The following is a 22,570-nucleotide window of genomic DNA, read 5'->3' as shown; positions in this document are numbered from 1 at the left end:
TATATAACACACACAGACATATATGAAGTTTTATATATTTTACTAGTTTGAGCCCCGTGTATTACACTAGTTTGAGCCCCCTGTATTACACGGAGAATTGATAAAAATTTTAAAGAATGCTAATCAAAATACGACAACACAATTATCATATAAAGTTAATGAAATTACAATTTATATTAAAGTTAGAGGAATTACTAAATAAACATTACGTAAATATTTACTAATAAGAAAAATTTTCCTTGTACACTACGGTTGCGGTTGTGTTGGTCAATATACCTAGTTTATCAATAATCAAAATTTTTAGTCAATGCATGCTGTAAATCTTGACAAAGCGACGTATAGATGTTCGTGTGAAAACACGGGTTCTTTCAAGTACAAGCCAACCATAAATAATCAAACAAGATTATGTATTAAATCTTAATCTTAAATATATATAAGCGAAACCTACTTAAATTCTCTCAAGCCACCAGATTGTTTTATTTGTAAATGAATGTTTCTCATGCATTCAAACCGAATTCACGGGTATGAGTATCACCAAACCTAGATAGCCTTTTAAACAGATTATAACATCTCATTATATTAAAAATTAATCTCATCAAATATTTGATACGAAAATCCTCTAAAATAGAGATATATTAAAAATTAGTATCCTTTTTTTAAGATATTATTTATAATTAAGAAACAATTTTATAATAAAAAAACGGGTCATGGGTCTCACCAAACCCATATAGCTTTTAACCGGGTTATAACATCTCATTTATTTGTGAACTGTTTCATTATAAAATCCTAAGTATATTAATAACTTCCTTACAATAAATAGTATTAAAATCCAAAAAAATATATTAATATTATAAATGAATAATATAAAACAACCCCATATTACAGAGAATAAAAGCTAGTTATATATATGATAGCTAATAAAAGAATTTCATGATTCTAGCTTTACAAAATAAACCAAAAGAATAAATTTAAATGGTTAGTATATGGATAAACAAATTTATGAGTATGTAGTCAATGTATATAATGAAAATTTTAAAGGAAGAAAGTATTTTAATTATCGTTTATTTTATATTCCTGAAAATACTAAAAAATAATAATAAAGCAATCTTCCGACCACTTCTATACATTTGGCATGTTCTTTTTCTATAGCAAAATTGTTTCATTTTATTACGATAAAATATAAAAAGAAAAAAAAAGTATAAATAAATAAACATTAACACATTTGCTTTATACATACATAAGAATAAAGCTATTTTGGGTTAGGTAATGACCCACGTGGGATCCAAATAACAAAATGAATTTAAAAAAGTGAGGATGGTTGATGAGGGCGACAAGTGGCACTTAATGGTATTCTTTTATTAGAGTAGTAGATGTCCGTGTGTAACACGAGATCTAACCTAGTTTGACCCATTATGTCTAAACTTATTATTTTGCACAACAAAAACACATTGTATATAATATATTAACATGAGGCGCGAATGCCTCTAGCGGAAAGCTAGAAACAATTACAACCATTGAACATAAAACGAAAACCGAACTACAATAGGTACATTAGTGCAACCCCATTACATACTTACATTGCCAATATTAGCAACTCCACTTGCAATTAATTATTCAAAGTTAAAAGAGTAAAAAAACTTAATTATGCTTGTGGCTGTAAATGATGAAAAGGTACAAGCTTCCTAAGCTTTTGCTTTTGATTAACAACAACCCATGAGTTTGCATTATTTGGTTTTGTTGATTGGAAGTGGCTTTTTTTACATGATACCTTTAAATTGAAGCAACAAATGGCTTGGTTGGAGAGAGAGGAGTGGGGCATGATTGTTATGTTGTACTTTATGCATGAGATGTGGTACCTTGTACTCAATTGCATCTTCTACATAATGAAAAGTGAAAAGCATGGATCTTGTAGGGTGAGGTCTGGTAACAAACAAATTTGGCGGGTCTTGTTTCGTTTACCTTTAGTTAAAGAGAAAAACAAAATCAGTCAAGTCAAACAATATGGTCTAGCCCATATACATATAAAAGGTTACCAAAAAGAAGATAATTTTAATGTTGTCACAACCGTATAAAATTAACATATTATTTTCTTTTCTTTTTATCAAATAGTCCACATCAAGTATATGCAAACATAAACCCGTATATAAATTAGTTTGAAACGGAAAGAGACTTAGGTTACGTGTTATGAAAACACGGATAAGGGAGAGAAACTGATGGCTAAAAAGGACGGAGGTTGTAATTTCTATTGAGTTATAATCTTAGTCATATAAGATATGTGAAGTAAAATTCAACATACACAGTGTCCAAAATTACTTTGAAAAGAAGTTGTTAAAAGAACTTTCTATGATAATAAAATATGTTCTTTCTATAAAGAAAATGATGTATACATTATAAAAATACTGTGTATACCCTTGATGTATATATAATACAATCATAACATACTTATACTATACCAAAATAATTTTGTTGATGTACACAAATCAACCCGGCTTACAAATAAATGATTTGAGTTTTTATTTTATTTATTTTTTTTAAGAATTTAAGACAAACTGTAAAGTGTGATTGTCAACAAAAGTTATATAAAAAAATCAAGAATGTGTCTATGTCCTAATCAAGATATGGACTAGTCATTGACTTCACATCTCCATTCTAACCATGGATCTAGATGATCGTAACCTTTTTATTCGCTTTAAGCCTAAGATTAATTTATTTTGCAAACTATGACAAGATTATGGAAAAGTTATAAATTTGCATGTTCATGAATTTAATAAATATAATAGAGCCAATCAATCTAGAACTCCAGAACAAATTTAGATAATACTATGCTAAGAGTCAAACATGTTTTTTTATTTATTAATATTTGAATAAAGGTGAAAATATTTTATTAAAAATTTAAAATCACTAGCATGAAGCTAGAAAACTTACAAAATTAACAAAACAAGTATTTACATAGAAGGAAAAATTCTCAAAATGACCCTTTTAAAGAGAGAGAAAGAGGTGAATAGTCTTTATTCTTTACATATTCTCAAAATGGCCTATCAAATTTGGACTGAGGAGACAAGATCTGAAAAAATCTTTAAGCCAATAGAATTCTGACAAATGTCAAAATCTAAATAATCCGTCTAGCAAGAAAGCTTTGTAAAATTTTAAAATTAAATGGGGATTAATCGATAACAAAGCTTTGTAAATGGCACATTTTTCCATGTGTTTAAAATTTGTAAAATAATCCGTCTAGCAAGAAAGCTTTGTAAAATAAGTTTTAGTTAAAAAATATGGACGGGTCCCTCAATATTTATAAATTTATGGTCTTCTTGGTATAAATTCATCCGAAATGTGTCTTGAAAGACTGAGTTTGAAGGTACAATTTCCAAAGTTTTTGGAAGTTGAGGGATTTGTTAGGAAATATTATTAAACCGTCGGAAAAGACTGTCTTTTATAAGAACATTTAATGGAAAATATGAACTAGTCCCCCAATATTTTTAAAAATACCGTCGGATTTTGACACTTGTCAGAATTCTATTTCCTTAAAGATTTTTCCAGATCTCGTCTCCTCAGTCCAAATTTGATGGACTATTTTGGGAATGTATAAGGAATATAAGCTATTTACCTCTTTCTCTCTCTTAAAAAAAGGCCATTTTGGGAATTTTCCCTTTACATAGAGGCTTCGAATGCAATTCATCCTATGTCGCTAAAATTGAAATTACTCCAAGATTCCTATTCAAGGGAACATATTTTTGGCCTGTATTTTTTATCTGCGGAAACAAGGTCGCCATGATGTTGTCGATGAGTTTGCATTGTTGTTGGTTTACCATTTAATACAATTTTGTTTCTCGTTTTCCAGCGATAAGTTGTCCAAAACATCCTTTGCAATTTTTTTTTGTTAGGTGGAGATATCCTTAAGTGGCTCGGAGTCTCCATGGCCAAAACCTAGTTGTGTATCTTGCACCAAATTCATATTTGGACTCCAAATGTTTTTGGCCAACTCACATGAAGTTAAAACAAGTAATCAGTTGCTTTTGTTGACACTCCACAAATTGGACAAAGTAAATGATTGAAATGAATACCCCTCTTTTACAATTATTCTCTTGTTGGCGACTTGGCGGCCGATTCAAACTCGTCTTCTACCCCTAAACGTCTATTTTTTAGCGGAATTCAGTTACTACATTTAAAAACGAGTTACATGATGTGTCTTCCGTTTCTTTCTTTAAACTTTTGGCTAAGAAGTCGCATATGTCGTTTCCTTCCATGATCCACTTATTTGTGTTGTACTTGATTTAGGTCTCGACTAAATAGAACACTACATTGTAGCAATTGATGTCGTTCTCTATCACTTAATGGTCTCACTTCCACTCCCAGTTTCAATTGATACAACTACTTTGAGTTGAACATCTGTCTTACATTGTACCACCACCACCGTCACCATTTGGTCAAAATTCTATACTCGTCATTTTTACGCTCCCACTCTAAGCCCATCCTTTTCTTCGAATGCGAGTACCAAATTCCATGCGACATATGTAATTGTTGATCTTGTATTGCTACCTCCCCACAAAACTTTCTCCTAATGCCTTCAAGAGATTCAATGACAATTTTGTGGTAGCCCTGAACATGGAAATATCAATACATGGAGAGCTTCCCAAAATGAATTTTATTAACGTTAATCTACCCCAGAGAAATGGTTGTGCTTTTTAGTTTTTAGTTAGAGAGCTTTGGGTGAAATTTATTCACCACCGGTTACAGTGTCTAATAAGATTCATGTTTGGTCGCCTAAGTAACCGAAAGTGAATAAAGTAAACTATTATAAACAGTGTTGTAAAAATCGCTCGGCGCTAGCTGAGCTGTAGGGTAGGGACTAGTGATAAATAGGGATTAATCAGATTGAAATTTATATGAATTTTTAAAAAAATACATATGTATTCCTAATTTTATGTATAAAATTTTCAATTTTCATAAATTTTAGACAAATGAGGATTAATCGATAACAAGTCGGTGAGGTGGCAACTAGGGATTAATTGGTGGATGTGTTTTTGACAATGCTTTAGTAAAGTCACTTGAATGTGTTTTTAGTACATATAAGAGAGAACTCTAATCATTTTTCATACTTCAATTATTATACTTTAGCTATAAGATATTGAACAATTTGAAAACCACTAACCACTCATATTACTATAACCAACCATAAAACCACTATTATATTGCCTTAAAAAGCTATGTTTAGCATATTCTGAATTCTGTGTACTGCTCGTTTCTATATATGTTGAACTTTTATATATTAGTAGAACTTGTTGTATGTAGCGTACCCGTTTATTTACATCAGTGTTAGTAATTACCACATGTATTTAATTACTATTTATATATCATTTTCATATGAGTACCACTTAATTTAATATTTGTAGATCATTCTCAATAATTTTTTAACTAATTTAAGAAAGTTTAATCAACACGTCAAACCCATAAATTCATCACCTTTTAAAATGAAACTTAACACACAAAGATGTCGTAAATATGAAGTGGCATTGAATATGTCTAGGGAAACGTTTAGAAAAAGAAGTTAAACCATGATTTTTCTAAACCTATACACATCTAATACTACTTAGCCTATTAATAAATACTAAAGATATTATATATTATATGGGCAGAGAAGAGTGAACTTCAATCTAAGGCATAGAAAATACCTGAACCATTCATATTGATGTAGCGGTTTTCATGGTAGTTACCATTTTCCTCACTTTATAATAATATGTTACAGGCAGTTTACCATCCCTTTCACGTCGCCTCTTCCATTCTATTCAACAACCGATCAGTTGGATCTGATTTCAGGGGTTCGTCATCCCCATCCTCCTTTCCGTTAAAATTAATTAATAGCTTCGATTAATTATAAAAAATTTGGTTGCTGGATTTCGAGTTAGTCGTCCTCTCAATTACGTTCAATTTATTATTGTTGAGTTTGTTTCCCTAACTTTGAACTTTACGTTTGATTTGTTTGTTGACAGTTCAAAGGAGACGAGATTCTTCTTCTTCTTCTGATCAATCAGAGTAAATCGATTGTGGATGCTATCGGTCAATATGTAATCACCACTTCAATGCCCAAGACGAGGTATGTATATCTATTTCCCTTAATTTGTTTATTATTTAAACCAAATCCACATTAAACTGTAGCTAGAGGATGTTGTCTCTCAAATCATATTTGATTGTAAGTTTCTTCCCCTGTTTTTGTTACCATAGTTTTGGGAATTAACTTCACTTTATTATGATTTCTTAAAAAGTCAATTTTCTTAATTACAAGGTTAAGACCAATTTTTGTGCTGCTGTTGACTAGGCTGCTTCAAATCTGGTATGTTTGTTACATTATATGTTCTTAATAGCTTAAATGTGTATTTTTTGTTATCTTCTTAAACTGAAACTAGGTGAGTGTTATATTACTTTCAGATGCAAATATTACTAGGGATGGCAAAAAGCCCAAAGGGTATCCCCAAAACCCGAAGCATCGGGGATATGGGGCGGGTATACCCAAAAAAGTAATGTGGATGTTTGTAGACTTGCACAATATACGCCTTCATGTCAGTTTCTTTTAAAACTATATTATTTTTTCTATGCAGGTGGGTGAGGCTCTTGCACGGGCAGGACATTCTATTTGAGGTAAAAACTGGAACTCTGCCTCCAAACACTAAGTTTCTTTTTCTTTCTTTCTTTTTCATAAATCTATAACGGGTTAAAGAGTCAAGGTATCATCAGTGTAAATGGTTAAAAATTGTGATCATATTTACTGTGAAGGTAAATAAAATGGGTTAAAAAGTGTTTCGGGTCAGCCAAATCAAACTTTACTAGTCCTAATAATATGCTTCCATATTTTAAGTATTGGGATGAAAAGATTGTTTTGTATATAGCTTTTTACAAATACATTTTTGTATATTGGCATTTAGGTTTGTCTAATGTGAATAAAATCTTTTAAGAAAGTTTATTTTGTGCACTGTTTTCTGTATACATGAACAACACAACATGAATGTTGCAATAAAGGTACCAGGGGTAAATTGGTAACAGTCAGTTGTTTGACTTTATTTACTCAAACTGCAAGTGTTCGAAAAACTTGAATTAAATGGCTGCAGAATGATTACAAGGGGCATTTTAGTTATTGTGCAGGTTGAGGTTTTGTTACTTCCAGGTTCAGTTATGTTTACGGAGCAGTGAGTTACGGGTTATTTGTTGGTTTACAAGTGAAGATGTAAACACCCGTTGGTTCGGTTAATTTCGGACTATTTTGGATAGTTGTTTATGGTCGGTTTGTGCAAGGGCAATATTGGAATATCAAGTTTTTGGTAACACCAGGTGCATCAAAAGACTAAGATTTGTCTTAGGTGTGTATTGGCTAACATTTTGCTACATAATATGTTATATTTTGGCAATTATTAATTAATCAATAGGGAACTAAATTGTTAATGTGTCAGTTCTGTTTTTCAGTTTAGTTTAAATTTGTTAAAAAGGAACATGGTAAAAAGGGTACTTTGGTAAAGAAGGGGTATTTTGAAGTGCATTTTATTAAAACAAAAAAAAGGAAAAAAGGAAAGGTATCTTGTAAAAAAACGGGCATCTTGGTAAAACAGGTATTTTAGTAAAAAGGGTATTTTGGTATAAAGGGATACTTTGGTAAAAAAAAGGCTACTTTGCTTATTGTTTATGACAAGGTGTCAGTTTAAAATAATCACCCCATCATTAATCATTATATGTAGTAGTTCTACATATTTGTAAAACAATTATGTTCACAAACCTTAATAATCGTTATTTGCATATGTTTATAAAATGTACACATACCTTATATACCCAAAATGACACGTATTTTATACTTAAAATTTAGTTTTTATTGAGTTTGCTAAACTAGGAGTGTATTGTTCGTTCTCAGGGTTGGTTATGGGAATGAAAGAAAGCAAGGCGAATAGGTCAGTGTCCATATTTTTGGTGGAAGGTGATGAAAATGATGGTGTCTCAAAAGAGATGGTTAATAATCCAGATGAAAGTAAATATAATACCTTTTGGTGAGTTTATATTGAATTGGTTTTCAGTTCAAGTTGAAACAAGCCAAAGTACCTGACTGGGCAAAAGGGGATCCGTGTTGTTAGCGAGTCAATTTTGTGTTTGTCAACAAATTGTTTATAATGATTTTTAAATGTTTAGCAGCGAATTACTCCAAGAATTTAGTTGATTTGTTTATGTTACAAATGTTTCTTTCTTGTATGTGTATACTGTATAGCTTAGCTACTAATTATCTACGTGTGAATTCTAAATTCTACAAACCAATTAAGCATTGTCTTAACAGTTTCCTATTATTTCTATAATATTAACAAATTTAAAATGCAAAAAATAATTTTAAGATGATTAGTGCCATCTCTGCTATGTTATTTTCGTTTCATTTAGCTCATACACAAACCTGGTTTGCATATAGTCAACCCTACTTTAATCAAACATTGCAAGTCCTGCTAAAAAAACCATGTTGCCGTAGCATCGGGCTGGTTTTTTAAGTTTATAATGATTTTAATCATACATACATTGCTATAGAATACATATTTTAAGATGTCAAACGTTGGGTAAGGCAAAAACATACAACCTGTTCACATAACGTGGATTGCATGGTAGAGCAAGAAACAAACCTAAAAGATATCAGTTAACACGTCAAAATATAACCATGCATACGCTTATTGTTCCCTATGACCTCAGTATTTCATATGGCCTGTCTTATGCTCATTTAAGTTAATTAATATAAGCGTCGCATTCCTGTGTTGATGTTCCCGTCCACCGGACGGGTAAACTACTAGTTAGTTAATGGTCAAGCAGTAACATTTATATGAAATATTAGATTGGTAAATCATATTATTGTGTTTAAATACCAAGGTTTTATCAATTGACTAATCATAATAATATGTTACAATATGAGTGATTATTGATTAATATCAAGTTACGGAGTTATTTTGTTAAGATTTAGCGGTCAACATAATTTGAACAAATGTTTAAATACCATTAATAATCAAGAAAGTAACAAAGCAAGCCATATTCATTACCTCATCGGCTCATCATAAGTCATATAACTGTTTATTTATTTGAATATGTCATAAAGTGACTCATTTTTCTTATGATAGCTGTGTTGCACCAAAACCAACTTGTTAGTATCGAAAAAAAAAATCCATAATAAAATACATAAATAACGTACACTTGGGTTTAGATACAACCATCTATACACTTTGTACTTACTGAATATAGGAATGTATATATAGTTATACAACCATCTATACAACCATGGTAGGCTACAATTGCGTATAGAACATGTAAGGTCATTTTAGGGTCTCCCATAGTTGGGATGTACGAATCTATGGTTTACACCGTATATTAAGAGTTTGTGAGTCTATGACATCTTTAAGATATTTAGAGTTTTAGAACGACAGGACTTTAAGTGAGAGAATGATAGAATGGTATACGAAGTTGCTATTTTTACTAAACTAGTAGCATCTAAACGTTTAAAGTATTTACTACACTTGTCTACAACACGCATTCAATATGCCTGGTTCTGAATTATGATGTATGAACAAACCATGTGATTATAATGGTGCGTTCAAACTATTGCAATAGCGCGTCTAAAACCGTATTCAATCGAATGGATGCATATATATCACATGAGGGATATTTCGTATGGTTCACACTTAACACTTTATATTAAAAGTCATATTATATTATTTGATAAAGATAAAGAATCTTGATGTGAGATAGATGCACATGAAGTGGCTTGAAAAGGCAGCATAAGCATTTTGGCCTAAATCACCGGCAACTAATTACGTATCCACTACTTCATTATCTGGAATAAATGTCATCCACTTGATGCGGAGTGATTGGCGCCTATCCCAGCCGTTGATTCATCACAACATACGACTAATTCTTTCTATGGTATCATTGCCAGGTTGTACGATGCCAACTAAATCATAAATTCTCTTGCCAAAAATAATATTATATATATAATTTATAAGCTAAATATAAAGTTTTATAATAAATACATTGAAAAATAACGACACAAGTCAAATGGTTTGGTCGACCAAATAGGGTCAACAACTACTTGACCAACATCAAGTGCGATCACAACAACTAGACGAGCAACAACCATGAGATCATCAATAACGGGTCGTCACCAAATAGGTTATCAACATTAACCAAGTTATCAATGATAGAAGCCAATTAGTGTCAGTTTTTGATGATAGAATAATAGACACTACTAAATATTAATGGCAACTGAATTTACTAGTCAGCCGTTGTAACCGCCGACTGACATACTCTTTGATGAAACATTGTTTCACTTCAATGAAAGTTTTGTGATGGTTCCGTAGCTATAAAACTAAACTTTTTGTACATGTTTTCTACAACATAAAAACACATGCTCTTGCTTTTTTTTTTGAAACTCTCTAATTGAGATTTCAAGAGTATAATCGAAATAATTTAACCCGATACTAATCATACACGATTCATAAATGTACATAATCATGGATATATTCATGTACAAGCCAAGATTCAATTTTTATGTCATATGCGACTTGTTTAAAATTATTAATTTCATATGTTGTGTTAAGTGGTTTCCAAGTGTGAAAACTTATGACAACGGGAAGAAATTTGGTACATTAAAGTGAATGTGTGCTTGTACGTATCCATCACGTATCCATCATATTTCATATCTACTATTATAATAAACAAAAACCATAGTTGTGCCACACGGCACATAATTTTCAATTTTTTGTTAAGTGGCATCGTTATTGTTTAACTTTAAAAGTCATAACCATCTAATTAATACAATTAATATATATTTTAAACATTCCATATTAATAATTTATCTATAATTTCATAATAGTAAATAAAGTAAAATAAAATAGAATTAAAAGAACATATGTAGAACTTTTGAAATTCATTTTAGTGTGTGTAAATTAGTTTTGTATGTTTTAGTTTATTAGTGATCGATTCAGGAGATATCACGATTCGTCTTTACTCTGAGCAATACGAAAATGGTTCATCTCATTTGATTAATTTTTTAATATTAATTCTATATAATAAACTTTTTTATATGTATTGATAATTTTTGTTAAAATGACATAGTTTAGCACTCAAGGAGAATAGCTTGATTATTATAATAAACCTTTTTTTTAATTTTACATTTTAAGACCATAAAATGTGTTGTATGTTGTTAGTTTATTAGTGATTGATTCCTAAGATGTCACGATTGGTCTTTACTCTGAGCAATACTAAAATGGTTCATCTCATTTGATTATTTTTTTACTATTAATTCTATATAATAAACATTTTTATATGTATTGATAATTTTTGCTAAAATGACATAGTTCAACACTCAAGGATAATAACTTGACTATTATAATAAACCTTTTTTTAAAATTTTACATGTTAAGACCATAAAATGTACTTGACTATTATAATGATAGGAAAATGGTTGTATTTATCAGTGTTGCAAACCCATTTTATACAAAATCATTGTAATGATTAAGATCATGAGTAGGGTGTTCGAAATACTAATATGTTTCTTATAAGTTGGTTGTTTATTATTATGATTTGTTTGTGTTCTATCATATATACAAAAATCTCAAAATTGATTGATATATGGGAGGAATGATGGTTTGATTTTCAGTGAGATACTTATTTGTTGCGAATAAAATCTTTGCAACAATTTTTTACTATGATTTACGTAATGGGTCTTAACAAGTTTCACTTGAAACAGACCCACCATTAGTATGACTTGGAACATTTCGGGAAAGATCAACTTGTATTCGACACTTTAAGTAAATGGGTCAAATTTGCTATTTGTGTTCTCTTATAGCTAGCAAAAGGGGCGAATCGTGTCAGTAGGCGCAACACAAAAGAATTGGTTTGGTCGGTACAAATTAGGGACAAAGCTGATTATTTTAAGAAAAATATTATTTTTGGTTCCGAACATGTTTTATTTACACATTTTTTTTACATTTACACACAAATATAAAAATCATTATAACTGTTTAGTTTCTTGTATTTCGTTGGAGTTGAGTAAATGTGTCAAGATCATCTAAAATTAAAAGTTTAATAAGATGACATGTTTGAAACTGAAAAAAAGTGTGATAAAATGCATATAACTTTATTAGTATTACATTTTTTTTGCCAATATTACCAAATATGTAGTTTTTCCTGCTTCTAATTTTATAACTTAAGGCATGAATTAAAAAAAAAAAAAGACATCAAGTAAGCAACACAAGTTTATTTTTTATTGGTTGGTTATAGATGGTTAATAATTTGATATCATTAATTAGACCCTCAATTTGAATCATTTGGTACTTTTTTTTACCGATAGAAACCCTTGCAACTGTTAGTTCAGTAGCAAGATATGTTGAAACTGATACAACAATATATTTAGGAGCATTTTTTTTTACATTTTTCAGCTCTTGAGACTTTTCAGCGGTTTTGATGTGATTTTTCTACATGATTATTGAAACTTGAAGAACCAGAATCGTACAATAAGATAATGAATAAGATTTAACTTTTTAAAACCCGTATAATACACGGGTTTACAACCTAGCAAGTAATAAACAGAAATGAACATTTATTAATGCAATGCATGCTTTATAGTATTTATTATGATATTGTATATCCTCAACAACACTGTTCGCTTTGACAATTTGGTCAATAGATCTTAAATGTGACTACGTGCATGAATGCCCTTAGTGGGAAGAAGTTGGCTCTTTTATTATGTGTATTATTATTGTAGAGTTTGGTTTTACAACCATCTATTCTTTTCGCACTCGATCTCGGTGTTAATAGGTTGTGTTCATGGGTTGGCATCAAAGTACATGTACCAAACACACGAAGCTATACACCACATGGGTTTTTTTTTGCCCTAACATAAATACAGTCCATGAAACCTGAAGTTCTAGTTCTACTTATTTACTCTTTTACGTATCAACACTATAAAAATTTAGTGTCTAAAATTCACACCATAACTATTAATAGTTAATTAATGATAATAACTAGATATAAAGAATACATGTTTTAGTTAGTCTTTGGATGCGCCTAATTAAAAGTGATTATTGTGATATAGAATTGACAATATGATAATTAGTTGCGTAAAGCTTGGATATATATGATAATTTGGACGCGTCTTTAAACTCGATGAGCCAATATCAATATCTTTTTTCGTAATGGGTCAACGACGAATTGTGACAAGTTAGAATGTAAGTTATAAGCTTAAAAGAATACATTTTGACCGGTTTTATTTTTTATTATTACCCTTTGTCTCTTTCTACTTTCTAGCTAAATTTTCGAATTGACCAAAGATAAAATACAACAAAATTGAACCATATATCATATGTGATATATGAAAACCTAAACAATATAGTCAAAACGAACTAAATTTTAAGGTAAGTTGGTCAGGTAAATCCACCAATGATCTTTTAATGCAGTGTGTAATTAATGTTTCATAATTGATTTCTACCAATAAAAAAATCAGGCACATTTGTAATGTGGTAAACACTTGATTCAAAATGTTACATTTCAAGGTAAACTACCTTATTTTACATGTTAAAATAAAATTTAACTCAATTTTTTTTCGTGAAACAGTCTTAAGTTTTAATCTAAAACTCATAACTTTGTAGACACGTGACAAAAAGATGAGCATGATGACATTCTAACAACTTACAAAATAGTCATATTTTTGAAACCTTTTTTTGTATATAAAGTACAGATCATGGAAAATTGGAAATGTTTTGATAGAAGGTAAACATGAACACATGATATTGAGCCCTAAGGTGTTGGAATCACTTTTAGTGAGCTTACTCAAGCTTAATAAGTGAAGCTCATACTCAAGCTCAGGCTCGAACTTGTTTAAACTCGGCTCGATTTGAGCTTATAACGAGGCGATCTTGAGTAACTCACGAGCAACTAGTCTCATTGACACCCATATTCATTAGTGATTCTTCCTCCAAGCAATATGTAAGATGGCCATTTATTTAGATGTGTTGCTTGTGAGGACATTTTGTTCATTTCGACTCACTTTTCCAAGAATGCGTATCATTATAGCACCACCATCTACACCCACCAGACCACAACACAATACGCCGCCACCTCCATCTTCATGCACCACCGTTGATGGTTAAATGTAATCGGTTAGTCATGTAGTATATAGCCTTCTTTCGCCACATTTGGATATGCCTTAGATTTGGGTGGCCATTTAAAAAACAAAGACTCCTAAAATTCAAAAAGTATTTGCGGAAATAAAATTGTAAACCTATTATCGCTTTATATAAAACACATGAATTTTAGCTACGGATGTTGTGGACCTTCTGGACTAGAGGTGCACAAAAAACCCGAACCCGGAACTGGACCCAAAATAAAACCCGGAACCGGATTTTTTAATACCCGGGTTTTTAATACCCGAACATGTACCCGACCTACCCGTATGGTACGGATAGGGCCTATGCATTTTGGCACTAAAACCCGAACCCGAACCGGACCCGATTTGTACCCGGTAATACCCGAAAACCCGAGCCGGTTCCATACACGGGACCGGGTTTTTCCAATACCCGAAACTGGGTATTTCAAATACCCGATGTACAGCCAAAAAATACCTTAAAAATACCCGAAAAATACCCCTAAAAAGTGCAAACTTTTAAAAAATCCAATCTATACCTGAAAAATACCCAGAAAAACCCGTAAATAGGATTTTTTCCAATATCCGATAATAGGGTATTCAAACACTCGGTTTTAGAATACCCGATTCTATACCCGACCCGAACCCGATGCATAGGATATGGTTTTTAGAGACAATACCCGATACGAACCGACCCGATTATTACCAATACCCGGTCATACTCGAACCCGGTTTCATACTCGAACCCGAGTATTTAAAAACCCGATTTGTGCACCTCTATTCTGGACAAAGTTCAAAAAGTCATGCGTAGTAATTTATCGACCCATAAGAACCAAAACTTTGTTTTTAGTATGATTGGGCTTGCTATTCAAAAGAGGGTTGCGGCGTAACTTGTTGCTAGCATACCTGCCACTTTATTGTAAATCGTTTGGATGTTATTTTACTGAAAATGGAACCAGGAACTCAGATAACACATCAATAGAACACTCTTTAACCTAGATTAAATCTCATCAATAAAATGAGATTTCTCACACAAATACAACATGTAAAATCGGCTATTCACTTTGATATCAAACATGACAAGTTGACAACAGCCATCATGGGCCAAGTCTTCAGAATGCAACTCATGAACAATTACAGCTTCAAGCCCAAGTCAAAATCTGTAGCTCCAAGCCCGTATCCTCAGCAGCCCACACAATTAATCCATCATGTAAATTAAACATAAACCAAGAAAAAATTACAAATTTTATCCTTATGAATATCGAAAATTATGGATTGAGTCCTTTTTGAAAAAGACCCAATCCATAATTTTTTATATTCAAAAGAACAAAATTTATAATTTTTTCTAAGACCAATTGTTAGAAACAATCTATGTAATATTAAAAGATTATATACATACGTTGCAAAACTTGGACATTTAAGCATAGTATGTTTTCTAACGAATTATATTTAACAGAAATGATATAATTTAATAAACAGGTCGTGCTTAGGCTGAAAATTTCAATATACCAACTTGAAATCCATCAATTGCACACAATTCAAACCTTTCGCTTAAATTGTGGTATATCCAAGGTAGATGTCGTAAGTACATGAGTTGGTGTACACATGCCCAAATAATGTCTATATATTTTGATAATGATAAAGTTGTATGTTTAATCAGTTAACTCACATAATTTTCAAATCTACTTTTACTTTGATACCCTTGTTACTACCTTTATCCTTAACGATACAAGCCCTTTGGTATGATAAAGTTAATATTATAGCTATACGGATTAATATTACCGTATGTTATGCTCTCACTTTGTGAATCAACATACGGATTAATACATGTGCGACCATAATGCAATAGTGAAACGGCTCTAGCGTGGGATAAGGGTCATGAATTCAAGAAAGTCAAACCTCAATGTGATAAGAGAAAGATTAAGATACTAACAACAAACATATTGTAGCCTGAAAGTGGTACATTGAAATGTATCCTAATTTTCTAACCAACATCAACTATAAGAGTCTTGGTGTCGCAAGGACTCCATCGGGGCACTTGGCGACACCTTATTGGTGTAACACATTTTGTTTTTCTTTTGTTTCGGTACTGTAACAAACATGATGAAAATCAACTGAATTCCCGTAGACACAACGTTTTCTTAGTTTAAGTACCTTAATGAACATAACAAAATCGACCGAATTTGCGTCGACTCACTGCCTCAACGCTTGGTTTACCACCGCCGGGTTTTACCGACCTACCCCGAGACAACGCGCTGGGTAAAACACTAGTTCATAAGTTAGGAAACCAATGTCACATATACAACATAATTGTTGAATGAACGGGATGTGATCTTCATACACCACCCTCATGGTTCTATACATCTCATCTACTGACAAGTGTACGACCGTATAGCTCTATACGGGCCCGTATAAATCTTCAACAACAACTCATATAAACTTCATACAAGCTGACATGACCCAAGATCTATACTAGTATATATGAAAAATGGTGTATAAAGATTCACAAATGGCATATGAAAATCCCATGCCTGGTTGAACTTTAGTATTTTTTTTTCCGAAAACTTCCTAAGTTCCAACATCCACAAAATCCATAGTTTTGATAAAGTAGCATTTGATTAATGCATTTTTTTTAAAAGAGGGAAAAAACAAACTTTAACAACCATAAAACCCATAGTTTTGAGTTTTTTAATCAAAGTAGAATTTTATCTTTTAATTAATTCAAATCGGACTTGTTTACATGGGTAATACGAATATATTAAATGAAACACGGATATATTCAATATTTCAACCAAAACCCTAAACCAATTCACTCTGTTTTTCGCCTTCACCTTCACCTTCACCTTCACCTTCATACATTCTATTAAAACCCTAACCCTAACCGTCTTCCAATGGAACCAGAGCAACAGCAGCCACAAGAACTAAGCAAAAAAGCAGCAAAGAAAGAAGCAGCCAAAGCCGAAAAGCTCCGCCGCCGTCAGGAAGCAAGGGCAGCTGCCGCCGCCGCATCCGCCGTCGCCGGCGTCACAATCGACGGTCCGGATCCACTCGCTGCTAACTACGGCGACGTTCCGATCGCAGATCTTCAATCAAAGGAGGTTTCCGGTCGCGTATGGACTGCTGTTAGTGCTCTAACGGACAAATTGAAGGACCGTACGGTGTTGATTCGAGGACGAGTTCAGACGATTCGTGCCGTTGGGAGTAAGATGGCGTTTCTGATGGTGAGAGATTGAGAGGTTATACGGTGCAGTGTGTGTTGACGGTGGCTCCGGATATTGTGAGTGCTCGGATGGTGAAGTATGCGGCTGCGATAAGTAAGGAGTCGTTTGTCGATATCGAAGGAGTCGTTACGGTTCCTCCCGAGGAGATTAAAGGCACATCTCAGCAGGTAAAATAGAATGAGATTACTGCAAATTAGGTTTTAGTGATTTGTAGATTGCTAGATTGATAACTGTGGCATTTTGAATGATATAAATGTTTGCGAATTCGATTGCGAGTTCTGCATTTTAGGTTTTAGTGATCAGTAGATACTTAGATTGATAATTGCGGCGTTTTGAGTTATATAAACGTTTGCAAATTAGATTGTGAATTTTGCAAATGAGGTTTTGGTGATTTGTAGATTCTTATGTTAGTTACTTTTCTATAGAGGCGTGCATGAAACCGAAAAAACCGAACTGAAAAAACTGAACTGAAACAAAAGGTTGTTTGTTGATATTGAAGGAATCATTAGGTTCTTAAGAGGCAATTAAAGGTGCATCTCAGCAGTTAAATTGCACTTTTAGGTGTTAGGTTGATACTTGATAATCGTGGTGCTTTGAGTTGTATAAATGTTTGCGAATTAGATTGTGAGTTCTGCACTTCTGCATATTAGGTTTAGTGTTTTGTAGATACTTAGATTGATAATTGTGATGCTTTGAGATTTCTAAATGTTTGCAAATTAGAGGTTTAGTGTTTTGTAGATACCTAGATCGATAATTGTGGTGTTTTGAATTAGGGGTGTGCTAAGGATTTAATGCGGAAAATTTATTGGATATCGGTCAAGCACTGGTATATGAAATATTGGTTATTGCAGTTAGATATTGGTAGTTTTAATTTTATGCAGAGCAGTGGCGGATTGATGTATAGTTGAAAAACAAAAGTGTGGGGGGGGGGGGATAGTCCCCCACTGAACTAAGTCCAGTAAGGTTCTATTAGGTTGACAAATTCATGAATGTTCTCAAAGAAATGTCTCATATGCGGAAGAAAATTGGTTATTTAATTACTATTTTCTTAATTTATTATTTACCTATATTGATTTTTCTTAGAAGTACAAATGATTTTTAAATTTAAGGATGATATTTGCTGTTAGTTTTATAATCTAATTTAAGAACTACAATTGTTATTTTTTAATATAAGAATGATACTTTTACTATAGTGAGTAGCTAGACACAATTGTACACTCGAATTTTTGTGCAGTTGCTACACGAATCTAATATGTTACTAAATTCAGGATTTCTTTGTTTTAGTTGGTTTGTGTTATATGTTAGTAATGCATTAGTTTTATTGATTTAGATTGCAGTTAACTTTAACAGAATTAATCGAATAAATTAATCATTATTTGACTTGTGTTGACCGGTCCATTTGTAACTGTTTTAATGGGTTCGTATTTTCCCCCCACTGACAAAAAGCCTTGGATCCGCCACTGATGCAGAGTTTTAATATATTGCAGTTTAACACCAACAATTCACTATACGCTCCTACCATTAACAATTTAACCTTTGTAACTTACAAAACACTAACAATTCTAGGAAGTGGGAACTGTAAGACTTAAAACACTAACAATAAACACTAAAAATTGACAATTAAGACTTAAAACACAGATATTGGTGATACATCGTCGGTCAATATCACCGATATGTCGACTGATATTCTGTTAAAGGTCCGATAAACACTATAACACTGATATTGGCTGCATATGGGGTGTGCATGAAACCGGTTAAACTGATCTGAAAAAACCAAACCGATAAAATTAAATCAAAACAAAAACAGACAGTTTCGTTTTATGTTTTTTTTTTAAATGAACTTTCGGTTTGGTTTCGGTTTTTCTGTAATTAAAATTGATCTAAACTGGGACTTATTTTCACTTTTCATTTTGAAATTTAATTTTTAATAATGTATATTTTAAACCAAATACTTTAGCTCAAATGCATAATAATTAAATAAATTATTAACTACCAAAAAAATTTAGGCCTAAATTCATTTTTATTGGTCTAAAGTTTTCAATCTCAAATGGCGAAGCAGGAAAAACCAAAACAAACAGAACCAACTAAAAACCGAAAAGCTGAAATCGAAAGACAAAACCAAATCTAACCGATGCTCCTATTATGAATTATATAAATGTTTGCAAAGTAGATTTCGAGTTCTGCAAATTTGGATCTAGTGATTTGTAGATGCTTAGATTGATCATTGTGGTGCTTTGATTTATATAAATGTTTGCAAATTTGATTGTTAATTCTGCAAGTTAGGTTTTTGTGATTTGTAGATTCTTAGATGGATAGTTGTGGTGTTTGTGAATTATATGAATGTTTGCATATTAGATTGTTATTGTCACCGTCTCTTACAAATTAGGTTTTAGTGTTTTTATGTTGACTACTTTTCTATATGATGAGCCAACATCAAATAGCTTTTAAATTTGTAACTAATAAGTTTGGTGATTTTTAGATTCATAGATTGATAGTTGTGGTGTCTTGTTTTATATTTTATATAAATGTTCTTAATTCATATTTGAATTCTGTATTATTGAAAGGGAACATGTAATTCAACATTTGTAGGTTGAAGTCCAAGTCAGGAAGATTCATTGTGTAAACAGGGCTGCAATTGTGCTTCCTATAAATGTTGAGGATGCGGCTAGGAGTGAGGTTGAAATAGAGAAGGCATTGGAAGTATGTTGTTGTGCATCGTTTTTTTAATATTTGATAGATTTTGATTTATATAACTCAGAACTTATCTATATTTTTATATGATAAAATGGTTATTTCTGCTATGCAGGCTGGAGAACAGCTTGTTCGTGTCAATCAGGATACTCGTTTGAACTACAGGGTTCTGGACCTGCGTACGCCAGCAAATCAGGGGATTTATCGTCTTGAATGTCAAGTATCAAGTGTATGACACCATGTTTATTTTTATATGCTTTTGTGTATCTATTTATCATTTATGTGTTCTAGTAAGTGTAAAGATCCAATTATCAAACTTGATATCGTTTTGTGCAGTTCTTTAGCCAGTTTCTGTTGAATGAAGATTTTGTTGAGATCCGGACTCCAAAATTAACTGCAGGCACTAGTGAAGGCGGTGCAGCAGTTTTTAAACTTGAATACAAAAAACAACCTGCATGTCTTGCACAGTCACCCCAGCTTCACAAACAGATGGCAATTTGTGGTGATTTTGGGCGTATCTTTGTTGTGGGTCCTGTTTTCAGAGCTGAAGACTCGTTTACCCATAGGCATTTGTGTGAATTCACAGGCCTTGATGTGGAAATGGAGATTAAGGAGCATTATTCTGAGGTATAGACAAGTAACTTATAAAGTATAGTATATTATTTGCAAGATATCAAAAGTTTTGATGATTTGATTCATGTATAGGTGATGGATGTAGTGGACCGCTTATTTGTTGAAATGTTCGATAAGCTGAATGAAAAATGCCAGAAAGAGCTTGAAGCTATTGGGAAGCAGTATCCCTTTAAACCTCTAAAAGTAATTTCCTTTAAACCTCTAAAAGTAATTTAAAGTTCTTCTTTTGTTTATGTTGGTTGTATTATGTTATATTTGATATGCCATTATACTTATGTTTCTGTGTTGGTGTCATTGAATATGCAGTACTTAAGACTTTACGTCTGACATTTGAAGAGGGGATTCAAATGCTTAAGGTTAGTAAAAAGATATTTTGAAGCCTTTTGGATAACTTTGTTAAAAAAGATAGTATTGTGATAGTATTCTCTTCTTTATCATATTTAACACTAGTCATTTCATAAAATACTATAAAACATGGGTCGGTTCAGTATGACACAATACCTTTTGATCTGTCTTTTGTCCCATTAAATAAGTCTGTTAAAGGACATTTAGGGGGTGTTTGGTACAGAGAATGGAATTGTAGAGAAATGGAATTGCAGAGAAAGGGAATTGGTCTGGAGAATGAGAATTGACTGTTCTGTTTGGTAGTACAGAGATTTCAGTAGAGAAATATAGCTGAGAATCATTTCTCTTGTTTGGTACATAGAAAATAAACAGAGAATTATATCAACTTTATCATTAGCACAAGTATTTTTTTCATAACAAATATTTATTAAAAAATAAAAAACATATAAAAAGATGCATGAATTCCAACCAAAATATGCATTGATCAAACCAATTCACATACAAAACATAGTTTTTAAGCAAAAAACATCAACCATAGTTAAAACCAATTCACATACAAAACATACTTCAACCATACACAACTATCCCATTGAACTATCGGTATACAACTCTACCATCTCAATTTTCTCTTCTATTGTCAACGCAAGAAATGAACGTCCTAGATCCACATCTTTACCAATCAAATGAGCTGCTTTGAAGCGTTTTTTCGTAGTGATACCTGGTAAAGCTTTCAACTCATCACTAACCTTTTCATAGATTTCACGAGCCTCCATACCTTCTTTGCTAAGTTGTTCACCCACCATCTCCCCAAATCGAAGCAAAACTTCCTTGATATCTTTGCAAGACTCTCGATATATCTCATCTGCATCCGTGCTTCTACCTCTTTTGCGCTTGCTTGTTACACTTCCTGTCCTTCAGATCTATCAACATTTGGAACGGCTTCATCAACAAAATCAAAGTCTTCAATATCAACAGGTGAGCTTTTTTGCGTCTCTTGAACAACATCTTCTTCTCCAAGGTCAACTGCTTTACTACCAGTAGCTCTATCCTTACCGAATATTGTACACAATTTGTCATAGAAAGGAAATGACTTGTCACGAAAATTCACAGCACCTTTGTGAGACTACAAGGCAATTACAAATAAATTAGACTAAAATTTTAAATGTTATATAATAGTTTTTGTATACTTTATTTGAAGAATAATATTATTTTTCATCTATATAATATATTTTTAATTTTTTATTTAAGTGCGCTTTTTTTCCTTAGACCCTCGCTTTTTTTGCGCATTGTACATTTGATAACTATGATATATAGCCTTACATATACAACCCATTTACAAATAAACTGGTTGAAACTTCCACAAAATATAAAATCATACAAAACTATATAAAGCAGAAAACTTTCTTACATGAGTATCGCGAGGGTTGCTTGGTTCATGGCTGCTATATGTAACCAGATATTTCTCACCAGGAGAGAAATCAATGAGTTTAACCTGCGGATGAGCATATCGCATCAGACGGTTAAATGTAGTAGCACC

At 32.1% G+C, this 22,570-nt stretch overlaps 1 pseudogene across 1 annotated transcript; it reads left to right on the top strand.

The window, feature by feature from the left end:
• Window positions 1–17,022: 17,022 nt before the first annotated feature.
• LOC143595685 (aspartate--tRNA ligase 2, cytoplasmic-like) lies at window positions 17,023–21,015 on the top strand (annotated as a pseudogene). Its single transcript, XR_013146567.1, has 6 exons — window positions 17,023–17,531; window positions 19,954–20,064; window positions 20,171–20,284; window positions 20,392–20,682; window positions 20,761–20,895; window positions 20,995–21,015. The product of XR_013146567.1 is annotated as an aspartate--tRNA ligase 2, cytoplasmic-like (transcript).
• The last annotated feature ends 1,555 nt before the right edge of the window (window positions 21,016–22,570 follow it).

Source organism: Bidens hawaiensis, unplaced genomic scaffold (genome assembly GCF_021521415.1).
Source record: "Bidens hawaiensis isolate Kalapana, Puna unplaced genomic scaffold, B.hawaiensis_p1.1 tig00045465_1, whole genome shotgun sequence".
NCBI classification, from domain to species: Eukaryota; Viridiplantae; Streptophyta; class Magnoliopsida; order Asterales; family Asteraceae; genus Bidens; species Bidens hawaiensis.
This window is presented reverse-complemented; position numbering and strand designations above follow the sequence as displayed.